General features: G+C 38.1%; 1 long non-coding RNA gene across 1 annotated transcript in view; it reads left to right on the top strand.

The window, feature by feature from the left end:
• The window catches only part of LOC144368173 (uncharacterized), a 28156-nt gene extending 26394 nt beyond the window's left edge, over nucleotides 1–1762 (top strand). Inside the window, exons 2-3 of the long non-coding RNA XR_013427944.1 lie at nucleotides 361–466; nucleotides 1582–1762. This is a non-coding gene — a long non-coding RNA (uncharacterized LOC144368173). The remainder of the gene's footprint in view (nucleotides 1–360; nucleotides 467–1581) is intronic.
• The last annotated feature ends 11557 nt before the right edge of the window (nucleotides 1763–13319 follow it).

Raw genomic sequence — 13319 nt, 5'->3', positions numbered from 1 at the left:
ATATCTATTTAAGACCCTGGTTTCAATTCTTTGGGGTATAAGCCTAGTAGTAGGATTGCTGGACAATAAGTAATTTTTAACCTTTTTGAGGAACCTCCACACTGTTCTCCACAACAACTATCCTACTTTACATTTCTGCCAATGGTACATAAAAGTTTCAATTATCCCACACCCCCATCATACTTGTTTTTTTTTTCTTTTAATAGTATCTATTCTAATGTGTGATCAGGATATTAATTTTTAAAAAGAAATCTTTTGTAAAAGGATTGAAATTTTCTGTGTGAGATGAGAATGGTTACTTGATGACTAAATGTCATTCATCTCCTAAGTGGCTATGATCAATTTCTTCTGCCCTTCCAGTGCCTGCCACCCATCCACTCCACCCCCAGTAGAGATGGAATTTGTTTCTCCAATACCTGAGTCTGGACTGACCTCTGGCTGCTTCAACCAATAGAATATGGTCAAGGTGAGATTATATTAGTTCTAGCCTGGCTTTGGTAAGAACTTGAAGTTTTCACTTACTACTTCTTGGATCTCTAAGCTGCCATGTCAGAGTCCAAGTCACTTTGCTGGAAAGAAAGTCCAAGTGGAGAAGCACTAAGTGTTGGATATGTGTGCTGAAGGAGCCATTGTGGACGTTCAGTTCAGCTGCTTTCCGGTAGCTATGTGGTTACAACTGCATGAGAAATCACTGAAGTCTGCCCAGCTGAGCTCAAATCAATTCACAAAACTAGAAAAGACAATATTAAAACGTGGTCTTAAGTTATGAAGCATTATTGTGGTTGATTATATAATAGTACATAATTGAGACAAGTGAATCTGAAGGTTCAAGATAAGGCAAGAATCCAAACCAAATACTTCCCACTAATTAATTTTCTCTCTGCATTTCCCTATCCACGTTCAACTTAATTGGCTTTTCTCCAGTTGTCTTATCTCTAACTTTAGGAATGAAGATTAGGTTGTTACTGTTAAACCTGAGTCTTATAAATGTGTATCTATACATAAACTTAAAGTTTGTTTGTAAATTTCCTATATAAACATACACAATTCACAAAGCAATTGGCACATCACAACATCAAGCTTGTAGAATTAATGGTGGGGAATCCCAATGGAGATCACCAAATTTTACATATCAATGATTTATTGGGCAACAAGGAGATACCATCTGATACATGCTCTTGTTCTTTTTTCCATAAAAGGTTACTTACAGCATGATAATCTGTTCTCTGGCTTCCTAGAGAAAATATCCTTCATGATAATTTGCTGCATGGCTTCCAGGAGAATTTATCTTCTGCTGTAACTAAAAGACAGATCTAGCACCCAAGTAGCAGAAATACAAAACTTCCTAGATTCATAGTTTGGCTTCAGAACGCCAAATCTCCCTGCTTAACCTCTCTGGCTCTATATCTGGAGTTTAGTAATTGCAACTTTGATCTACTCATTGGATCCCAAAGTAGAAAGTGCACTGAAGGGAAAGGAATAGACAAAAACCTACTTTACATTTGAAACATACTAGACATTTTTATATATACTTGTAAGTGATATTCTGAGCCAGTAATTAAGTACCCTTTTTCTCCTCAGTGCTCTGCAACTCAGCAAATGTTTCCAGCATTCATCCAGTTGCTTAATTGACAATCCAAATGACATCCTTGATGCTTCTCTTTCCTTGTACTTTGTAGCTACTCCATGATGGAGTCCTGTCATACTTCTAAAGTCATTTAATTGTACAATTTAAATGGGAAAAATCAATCAAAATATTATACTATGTAAATTCTATCTCAATAAAGCTATTATTCAAAAGATATCTAGACTCTTCATTTCTCCTCATTGCCACTACTTCATCCTCATTCAAACCCTATTTCTCTTGCCTGGATTATTATAACAACTGATCCCTCTATTTTAGGTCTTGCCCTCTTATGGACAATTTCCACGTAGTAGTCAGAGTGAGCCTATAAAAATATAATTTCCAACATGTTGCTCTTGCTCAAAATCCACCCAAGGATTTTCCATCACAGTGAGAATGAAAGCCCTGGGGATCCCACATGATCTGGCCTCCTTTTCCAACCTCATGTCCTCTACTCTCCACTCACTCCTTTAATCCCAATGCACTGACCTTCTCGTGCTTCTTAAAACACACCAAGTTCATTCTTGCCTCAAGAATAGTCTTGGCATAGTGATTCTCTCTGCGACCTGCTTGCTCCAGATTTTTCAGACCTCTGTTTACTATTTTCTCTCAGAGACTTTTCAAGACTATTCTATATAAAACAGCAGTCCTAACCTCCACATCCCATTCATTCCTCATCTTTTTCACCTGTTTTAATTTTTTCTTTAGAGCACTCATCACTATATGACATCATATGACATTTTTATTTGTTCACAGCAATGTTATTTCCATAAGTGAAGCGGCTCTGTCTCCTGCACTTAAAATTGTACCTGACATATGCTCAGTAAATATTATAGAATGCTGAATGAATGGGAATAATGAATAAGGAATAGGGAATAAATATTATTCAACTCTTCTTTTTGCTTAATTTACCCACGGACATGCTGTTCATCTCACAGACAGGAACCTAGCAGAACATACTCATGCTCTTCTTGGGTCTTACTCCACCCCTCAGACCTCTGGGGTTTGTCAATATCCTAGCCATTCTGCAGAGACACTAGGCATCTTAAACTGATGGGGGTTAACATTTTTAAACATGCCATAAAAAAGGTCTGAAATTCCCTTTTCCCACATAAAGGACATTTACCCAAATTCAAAAAATCCAGATCTCAAAAATATTTGCCTAAAATTATCAGCACTAAAGCTCAATAACACATTCTCCAATAAATATTTACTGCATGTGAATATTTGGGTGCCCAGTGCTAGACACTGAATTTATAAAAATGAATATCATATAGTTGCAGGAAAAGTCCCTTCTGCTTCCCTTGGCTGATTGTATACACATATTTTTTTGTTTTCAAAAAGCTAACCTGGTTTTTCAATAATAAATTATTATTGTTTTAATGACAAAACTGCTCATATTCTCCACTCTGGTAAGAGCTACTCCTAAAATCGCTCCTCCTCATGGGAAATTTCTCTTAGTGCATGTTCTCCTCCTGCTCTCCCCCATGAAACATGCCCATCTTCTTTTCAGAGCTTACTGTCCTCACTGTACTTTTGCTTTCACCCCTTCCAACTATGCATCTGCCCTTCAATCTCTGTAATTTTTATTATCAAGTATCTCCAAAGAACATCTCCATTCCTCACTGAGGTGGTTTTCTTCTCATCAACAAGACCCCCTACTCTAAGTTCAATGCTGCTTTCTGCCTTCTTATTGTCCTGGCACTTGTCTAAGGTTATTGACACAGTTGACTTCTCCTTCTTCCTTACCAGTTCACCTGCTTCAGCTTGGTCTACTCTACACTATGCTGTTCTCTCCTCCATCCTTGTTCTTCCATCTGTTTCCTGACTTATCTTCCTCTTCCCCCAGCCTCCATCTGGGTGGATGCCAGCACTCTGCCTTTCAGTTGCTATACCCCTTTGGGATTCCCACCTGTACCCATGGCTTCATGTCACCTCTTCACAGGGTCCCACAGGTCTACTTATTCAATCACAACCACAGTCCTAAATCAGTTCCCATAGATCCATATCTCTGCTAAATCTTTCTTTCTGAAATTTCTCAAAGTCCACATAGCGAAGATAAAACATGATTTTCCTATTCCATAAGTCAGTTCTCTTGCTTATTTTTCCAGTTGCATTGATGGTGTCAATCATATCTAATCATTTTTTATTTCTTTCTCTCTCTCTTCTCTTCCTACACCAACCTGTTTTCCACGGCTCTTGATTTCTTTTGTAGCTTGCCCATACAAGTTCTGCCTGGTTCACATTTATCCTGCCCTGGTTCTGTCTTCAGCATCTCCTGCCTCAACTCTTTAAGTAGCCCCATAAATATCTTGAGCTTCTTTCCAAATTATTCTTTAATTATCTTCCAACACACCAATGGCTGGCGGCCTGCTAAGCAGACTCTAAATTTTTACTTTGGAATTGAGGGTACTATTATTTCTATACATGCAATTTTATCCTCCACTAAAAATGGACTTTTCACCTTTTCCTGAGTACACTTAATACTTCTCCATCCACCTTTTCTTCAGTTCCTTCTCACAAAGTCTCATTTTTAATGCCCAACCTAAAGGACATATCCTCTATTTCTTAGCCTTCTATGACTAACCCTAGTCACAAGAAATCTCTTATTATTATTATTATTATTATTACCTCTAACATGTTGCTTACATCTCACACTAAAAATTTTAGATATTTATGTTTAGCTTACTTATTTCAATATCTTAACATTGAAATAACTTATCTGGCAGATTATATTATTATTCTCAACTATTTATTGACTTCCTCATAGAAGAGTTATATTTGTCTGCCACTCATAGCAGATTTAACTACATGACTGGCTTTGGCCAATAATGAGCTGAAGTGATGTATGCTACTTCTTACCCATCATATGTTCCTGTCATCTCTTTTGTCTCCCTGCCACAATATCTGCCACAAATGACTATTACTACTGCCTGGATTCCATAATAAGGAAGAGGAAATGCAGAGTTTTCTCTCACTCAACATGGACATAGACACACATGAGAAATAAATCATTATGTCGTAAATTACTGAAATCTGGGGTTGTTTGTTATCGCAGCATAACTTAGCCTAAACTGAATCAACTCCAATTCAACAAATATTCATTCGGTCATTCATTCCACAATACTGAGAACATCCTATCTTCCAGGATTGCTTTAAGTACTATGGAACATACAAAACTTTGTAAAGCAATTGTCTTAGTTTTGCATTAATATCATAAAATATGTTCTTAAGTTGCTTTAATACAACGCAACATGTCATAAATCTCAGAGAATTGTAGACAAAATGTTACTAGGCTTCAGGAAAGAGAGAAATCACATTATTTTGGAGGAATCTGAAAAAGTTTCAAAAAAGAAATACTTCTTGCACCACATCTAGCACACAATAGCTTTTAAGGATGTGTTGAAAAGAGAAACAAATGAATTAATAATAAAACAGAAATAAATGAGCACCCAGTTGTAGTCAACAAAGGCTTTCTGTGTTAATGAAATCATTTAATTTGTCACATCAGGGCAAGTGAAATGTTCTAGGGTCAAAGATAATGGGACTAGAGAACTTGTGAGTGGGTAAATTTGCTTTAACTAGATCCATGGTGAAAGAGATCTTACTCATCCACACAGGCATCTTCTAAGCTCCAATTATTTCTGGTTAGTCATGTGGCTTTCATGTGATCCTCTGCTTTTGGCAGACAACTTAAACAAGTTTCTCTCACAGTCAGCAACTCCAGGCTTCCTATTTTCAGTTTTATCCTTGATGGGAACCATCAAGCAGAACATTTAGAACCTGTACTTCCGAGTTCACTAAGGCTGGGGAATTTAGTAGGAATCAGCAGGGCATACACAAGTCTCTCCCACCTTAAGTAAACTAGATAAGAATTTTCGGAAGAAATTTTTCCCTCCCTAACTCTGACACATGCTTCTAAGATGATTCAAATGATAAATGCCCTTTTCCTGGGTTTATAAATCACAAGTTCAGGACTTAAATAGCTTAATCATGGACCCAAGCCTTCAGACAGGAAAACATTTAGCACAGGAGAATGGGAGGGCCAGAAGTGAACTCTTGCCCTAGCTTTCCCCAAATCTAGACTGAGCAATGGACAACATATCTATCTCTAAGATTTCTTCAACCCTGAAATTCTATGAAACTATGTGGAGTCTGAAAAGTGTGGAATCTATGATGATGGGTAGACTGCTCTCACTTGGACATTTTTCCAAATTATAGTGGGATTGAGGTCCCTTATGCCCTACTTGCAGGATAAATAAGTAGTGAAATGGCAGTCCCAAGAATTACCATGGGTGACAGTAGAAACCTCATATTCCCTTCCTGAGTCCCAGTGCCTCATAATTGAGTAACCCCTTCTGATAATGCTAACAGTCAGGTATACTTAAGTGGGCTCTCCTCTTTCCAAATAGAGACCATTCTTTAAGGATAAAGCCAGCATGCCTATCCTGCTAAATCTGTGACAGTTTCTGAGAGCAGAATAACTTTCCACCAATCAAACCTGAGCTCAATGACATAGTCATCATAAGGAGTCCCTGAATCTAGACAATTCGCATACTCTCTCTGTGCCTCCATTTTCAGAAAATGCAAAGCTATGCTGCAAGGCTATAGTAAGTTGTTTATGGATGTGAAAGTGCCCAGGGCCCAGCAGGCACTCCTGTGAATTCAACACATACTAGCTGTTTTCCTCTCAGAACTCTCCCTGAGCTCATTTCAGTTCCTATCACCACCTTATTAACTTTCTTTATCATGTAGTTAAATATTGTATTCATCTATGTTTAATGTGTTCCACACTTATAGACCACATTATGGACAATCAGAATGAAGAAAAGTGCCAAGTCATCCATTGTAGAACCATTGCCCACTTCTAGGCATATTGACAAAACTTGAGATCTCTCATCATCCCACAAAAATTATTTTTTGGCCCATGACATTATTTTTTAAAATCCCTTAACTAACTGACATAGACCATTTCCTGACTCATCCTCCAATGTTACTCTAAGAGCTCTTAGTCTGGAAGCTATCAGTCTGATTTTGCCCCGGTTCCTTTCCCCATTAGTTAAAGGAAGAAAACTAACTAGGCAGGGTAACCTACTTAAATTCCTCATCCACCCAATGCTCAGCTCAGCTTCTACCAACAAGCTGCTCTTTCCATGCCCCTCTCCCAAGGCCCACCATCTCTCACAGGTGACTGGAAAGGGGATTCACACCCTTCTTTTTTACACTTTCTCTCTGGATTTCAATATTTTCAAACATAATACTGGTCATGTGCTTTCCAAGATTCAACTTTCTGTTTGCAGCGTAGGAAGCTAAAGGACAGGAAGGTAAATGATTTATGGATGCCAAGAAGTTACCAGCAAAGGTCAACAGTAGGACTCAGTTTTCTCCCTTCACTTAGACAGATTTCATCCCTTCACTTAGTTATCAGGGTCCAGGGTCATACAATTTACTGAAAAAGTGTTTCATTAATGAATACTCAGTTTTCTTCACTGTAAATTGAGGGCAACAGGAACTTCTTTCTGAAATCAGTCCAACCTAAGAGAACATCTTTTCCGTTTCTATCCATGTTGTCTTCAAAATTAAGTGATGAACTAGTATTTAGGAGTCCAGATGTCTGTTTTTAGTCTTGGTGCTTTGGCTTGATAAGACTTGATAATGTGCACATGTGCACACAACACACACACACACACACACACACACACACACGATGATAGAACTCTTAGATAAATTATAAGCTAAGACAAATAAAAAAGAAAGTTTATGTTAGTTTTACTCTGTGAGGAAACAGAGGAAAAGAAATTGATCCCATCAAGGATCAATACAGTGGCATGATAGTCTATTATGTGCTTTATAAATCTTGGCTGGTTTGGGCCTCACATCAACCTGATGGGAATGGTAGGACAGATGTTATCATCTTAATTTTATTTCTGAAAAATTGAAAGCTCAAAGTGGACATTCCCAGGCTACCAAGTGGGTTAAGTGGTGGAATCAAAGCTGGAGCCAAGGTTTTATTTTTCCAGTTGAAAATGAGTCTTTCTTCTGCTGTCAATTATCAAGTCTAAGGTCTTTAACCCTCATTGAGAATAGGATTTTTTTTTTTATGGGCATAGTCTACTTTCCTATTTAAAAACCCTGAGGGCAGGACAGGACTGTGTCATATTCATATTTGATTCTCTATATCTAAGCAGTTTCAGTCAAAAGGTAGAACCTTGGTGATATTTAATAACAATAATTTTTATTTTAATGGATGAAAATATATTTTAAAGAAATGGCCTCTATTAGCACATTGGCTCTTGCAGGATATTTACTGGGTCCTGAATGTGGCATCAAAGCAAGGATCAAAAGTTTATTTCTTAGAAGACCTCTCAACTTGGTTTGATTTTTAAAGTTGTTTAAACTCTTTAAGGGTGTGTCTTTTTGTAGCACCCCTGAAAGATGCCTGATTTACAAGTGATGAAAATTTACCAAGTGATGAAAAAAATGTATTTTTTTTAGATTAGAAATATGACCCTATCCCTTGAATTTTTCTTGTTGTATCCATTTCTCTGTGACCACTCAGGAATTGTTTTTAGCCAAAAAAAAAAAAACAAACAAACAAAAAAAAAAAAACTACTTCTTTCTAGATTGCAGAGCATGTTTAAATAAAAATGTTCATCATTTATACAGATAATATTATGGAGTGCTGTGTTCTATGCATTTATCTCATTTAATTCTTTAATGACTTAATTGAGATCTTATTATCTCAATTAATATAATTCTTATAATTATAATTTATAATGTTTTGATTCTTATAATTTATTCAAGGAGATGGCATCTTAGAATTTCCTTGTGACTTGCCCAAGGTCATGTAGCTAGTAAGCAGCAGAAGTGAAATTTGATTCTCAGTCTCTCTTATTTGGAGCTTAACAGCTACACTATACAGCTCCTTTCCCTGCAGTGGTGGCAGATGGATCTCACCTCAGTTGTTCCCAGTTTCCTCCAAATCCCTGAGGGATCGGGCTATTGACTGGAGTGACAGTGGCCCAACTCATCCACTTTCTCCATACACCTAATTTGAGATCATGGAAAGTTTTTTAACTTAAGCATTTCCTATCCATAATTAACAAAATTAGACTGAAAATGTACAATTGCCATTCATGGTCAATGTGAACAGTAGATCCAAATGTGTTAAGCTAAAAAGCAGAGTCATTTTGTTTATTAAATAAATAAATAAACAAGAAGGGGCAGGCACAATGGTGCACTCCTGTAATTCCATCAATTTGGAAGGTTGAGGCAGGAGAATTGCAAGTTCAAGGTCAGCCTCAGCAACTTAGTGAGACTGTATTTCAAAATAAAAAAGAACTGGAAATATAATTTATTGGTAAAGCACTCCCAAGTTCAATTCTCAGTATCAAAACAAATAAATAAATATAAAATGTATTAAAAATTTGAAAATATTTAGAAATTTAAAAAGTAGAGGAAAAAATAAATGAAAATTAAAAAAAACAAGAAATGCGGAAAGTCCTATTTGAACTTGTTTTCTGAACACATGTCACAGATAGTGTGGCCTGTGATTAAAAGGTAATCCAGACACATATGACGGCTCATAAAACAACCGTTGAGTGATAGGCAGTGGGAAGGCTGGCAGTCAGGTGGCTCATTCAGTTCAGCGCAGAAGGGGATGCACCCTCTCAAGAACATGTAAACAAAATGAAGAGCTCTCTACAAAGGTGACAGCAAACACGAGCCAGCCCTTTGTGTTCCCTATCTAGGGTCATTTCACTTATCATGACTCATCCTAATCCTAAAGATCTTGAAAGTTTATGTTATGTCAAGCAGCGGGCACCACATTTCTAAGCTGTGGGTCTTCAATATGGAGAACTCTTTTTTAAATGACCATGACATTAGGTAGAAAACAGCAGGGCAGAATCCAAGGATCTGCCTGGATTGTTTATCCAAAAAAAAAAAAAAAAAAAAAAATCCTAATAACTGACAGAGCAAAACTGGATTTAGGAAGCTAAATTGAAACTATTTTGATGGTCTTTGAGAAGGACACTTCAAAACAAAGACTTAATTATAATTTTTAGCTATGTTGTTCTTTGAAATAAGTTCATTTACTTTGGATTAAATGCTGCTGGGTATTTAGCCCTCATTTCTACTACCATATTTCTATAATACATTCCCTGTTCTTCCCATGGGTTTTATCTGATTTTTGATAGAAAAAGAATTTGAGGATCATATGTCTCTAGGATTTTTTTTTCAGTTTATTGTGGGTTATTTGTATCCTATCTCTTAGTGCCTGAACCATTTGTCCAGAATAGTGAGCGGTACAGAGTTTAAAAATAATAAATAAATGATATGGATGCAGCACAATTTAAGGTAGAGATTTCCAGATAAGAAGCTAACCGTTTTGCACAGGGATCAAGCTCTATCTTTCCTATAGGTGACATCGTACCCTTCATTCTGCAGTGAGCACTAAATCTTACAAGCACCAGAGACATTTAATAAACAACATTTACCTGCAACAACTTTGTGCTATCTAGAAGCTCGTGGAAACAGAAATCCATAAAATACTTAAGCAGTCATGGCGCATAGTAATTAAACAACATCTGAAATTTTTACTCTAATGTTGGTCCCACCACACTCATTCAATGATTCACCTGTGCAATTCAGTATTTATTCAAGGGAGACTCTGGGCCAGGCAATTTGCTGGTGATCATGACAACTGTGGTCCCTACCTATGATCACAGAACATGCAATCTAGTGAGAAGGAGAGGTGAGGGAAGACAAGAGACAACCACAGTAGCTTTTAACAAATGCTATCATAGTGAAGGAATTACAGGGTGTGACTGGGGCCAGGAAGGAGGGCAGCCAACGTCATCGTGTGGGGCAGGGAAGCATTGTGGTCTTTGAAGGGCTCCTAGGATTTCATATGAGCTTTAGTTCCATAGATGGCAGAGGGGAAAGTGGTGAGAAGAGGAGGAACCAACACACAGAAAAGTCCAAAGACGGAAGAAAGGGAAAGAGAGAAGAAAGAAAATATGACACTGATTCCACGGTGTTTTGACAATCTTTCCACATTCTGTTTTTCTTCTCTGAAACAGAAGGCAGTGTCATGGCCAAGCAAGACTGTGCGTGAAGTTCCTGACAGCTATTTCCCAGACAGGTTGTTTTTCTCTGTTTATGATGGATAAACTGTTTGAATGTACCATTTATTGAATTCCTACTTAAAATGTGACTGACTTCAGACAGGGAGCAGAGCTCAACGTATTTCTCAGCTCCTGGTGCAGCATTCTGTATACATTGGGAGCTTAAGAAACGCTAGTGTTAAACAAATAGATAAATGGCAAGGAAAGGTCAGCAGCCAAGTTGGAACTCCCAGAATTTTCAAAAACCAACAATGTTTATTCAAAAAGGTTTTTCAGCCAATTACTTTCTTTCAACTTATAAGAGCTTAGTCACAATGATCCTCATTAAATAACATTTTAGCACTACAAATAATCATTGTCCCTCTGACTTGAGTTAGTTCATTCAGATAATTAAGAATAAAATCAGAAGTCTCAAGTCCCTTGAAAGGTAAGCTAGCACCAGAGAGAGAATTATCTATTCCAAAGTCCCATCCTTCAGTTGCACCCTGAACTCTGGCCAAGTCAAGTGAAATAGCTTTGCTGCAATCTGTGGCCTGTACTATGAGCTAAGAACTGTACCAGGTTCAGTCAACATGAAGACAAATAAGTAATCCCTGACCCTATAGTATATCCAGCACACAGTAGTTGCTTGGTAAATATTTGATGAGAAACTAAGAGAATACAGTCCCATATACTTAAGCAAAAAGCACTTATCACAAACTATATCATAGTTTTGTTTTTATATGCAGGACTCTTTCCAAGCCTGTGGAAATTTTTGTAACCTATGAATATTTGCAGTCATCTCACAAAAGGGCCAATTCCTCCTCTGAGGTGTGGAAGGAACCCCTACAATTGCTTTGGGGGACAGTAAGAGCTGCAGTCTGAAAGGGCCCCAGTCTTACTTTTCTGGAGTCTGCAGTGTAAGCTTCCATTCCAACGTTACCCTGAGCACAACTATTTGACCAAAAATTTGCTCTAACAGTCACCGCATGAGCAGTAGCCCTAAATAAGGGAGCTGTAGTTCCCTTTTAGAAGTAGACGAACTTCACTTCTGCCCTTAAATTGTCCCTCCTGTCCAGATGGTCACAAAGAAGAGAGAGTTCACACAAACTCTGACCATAGGGACCAGGGACATTATTTCCTTAAAAAAAAAATGTATGCTTCCTCTGAAACCTGGAAGATCATGATCATTCATATCATATGCACTTGCAAACATACTTGAAATAAAGTCTCTCTCTGCTCAGGAAAAGATAGTCTCAAATCTCAGGAAGTCAAGTGCTTTCCACCAGCACCACGGATTTTGGAAAGGATCTCTGCCTTTTGAGTTCCTGAGTCATGAGCAAGCCAGTTACGTCCAGGGCACTTTCTTCAAGCCCCTCTGGTAAGAACAGCAGCCAGGTCATCACCATTTCCCAAGTGAAGAAAGCACCTTGGCTGCTCATACTTTTGGAATGATATGAATCATCAGGTTTGCCCAGAGAAATGCCAAGGGCATTATCATCCCTTTACAAGTGTTAGCCTCCCACAGTGATGGGCAGTGGGCAGGCAGATGACGCAGGCCAGATGCACTAATAGGCTCAAGATGCAATTTTTATTATGTCTCCACATCTCACAATGATTCAGAAGGAAAGAAAACAATGAGCATTGGTGGTCTACCACTGAGTTTCACTGACACACACAAAAATGTTCTCCTTAAAACCTAGACCCTCTTCATTTTTTGTCTTCCCTAACTCTCACCTCCCCAAGTTGACAGAAAATATTTCCTATCCTGTTTGCTTTCATTTGGTCATTTGCTCTGTAAGCACGTATTGAGCACCAATCATGTACCAGTCCCCTGGGATTCAGTTCTGGGTTTTCTGCCTAATAATTAAATATTTGAAGAGTGGAGTGGTCAGTACAATAGAAAATGGCAGAGCCTGGGGTCAGGGAGAAAAAGGGACACACCAAGAACTTAGAGCAGTCGCCCATAACTTCCCTCAAAGTAAGATACTGGAGCTGAGTCTTGCAGGACATAGAAAGATTTCTGGGCAAATCAGGGGGCAAGGAGAGGAGCAGATAGTAGGAGACACAAGGCCAGGGAAGGCAGGTTCTACTTTCTTGACATTTTGCCAAGAGCAAACTCCTGCGGAGTTAGGCACTGATTTTTATTTTTTTATTATTAGTTGTTCAAAACATTATAAAGCTCTTGACATATCATATTTCACACATTTGATTCAAGTGGATTGTGAACTCCCATTTTTACCCCATATATAGATTGCAGAATCACGTCGGTTATACATCCACTTTTTTACATATTGCCATACTAATGTATGTTGTATTCTGCTGCCTTTCCTATCTTCTATTATTCCCCCCTCCCCTCCCTCCCCTCCCATCTTCTCTCTCTACCCCATCTACTGTAATTCATTTCTCTCCCTTATTTTTTTCCCTTTCCCCTCACATCCTCTTATATGTAATTTTGTATATCAATGAGGGTCTCCTTCCATTTCCATGCAATTTCCCTTCTCTCTCCCTTTCCCTCCCACCTCTCGTCCCTGTTTAATGGTGATCTTCTTCTCATGCTCTTCCTCGCTGCTCTGTTCTTAGCTTCC

The sequence above is a fragment of the Ictidomys tridecemlineatus genome, chromosome 11 (genome assembly GCF_052094955.1).
Source record: "Ictidomys tridecemlineatus isolate mIctTri1 chromosome 11, mIctTri1.hap1, whole genome shotgun sequence".
NCBI lineage: Eukaryota > Metazoa > Chordata > Mammalia > Rodentia > Sciuridae > Ictidomys > Ictidomys tridecemlineatus.
The sequence above is the reverse complement of the archived record's forward strand: the minus strand, read 5'-3'. Positions and strand labels throughout refer to the sequence as shown.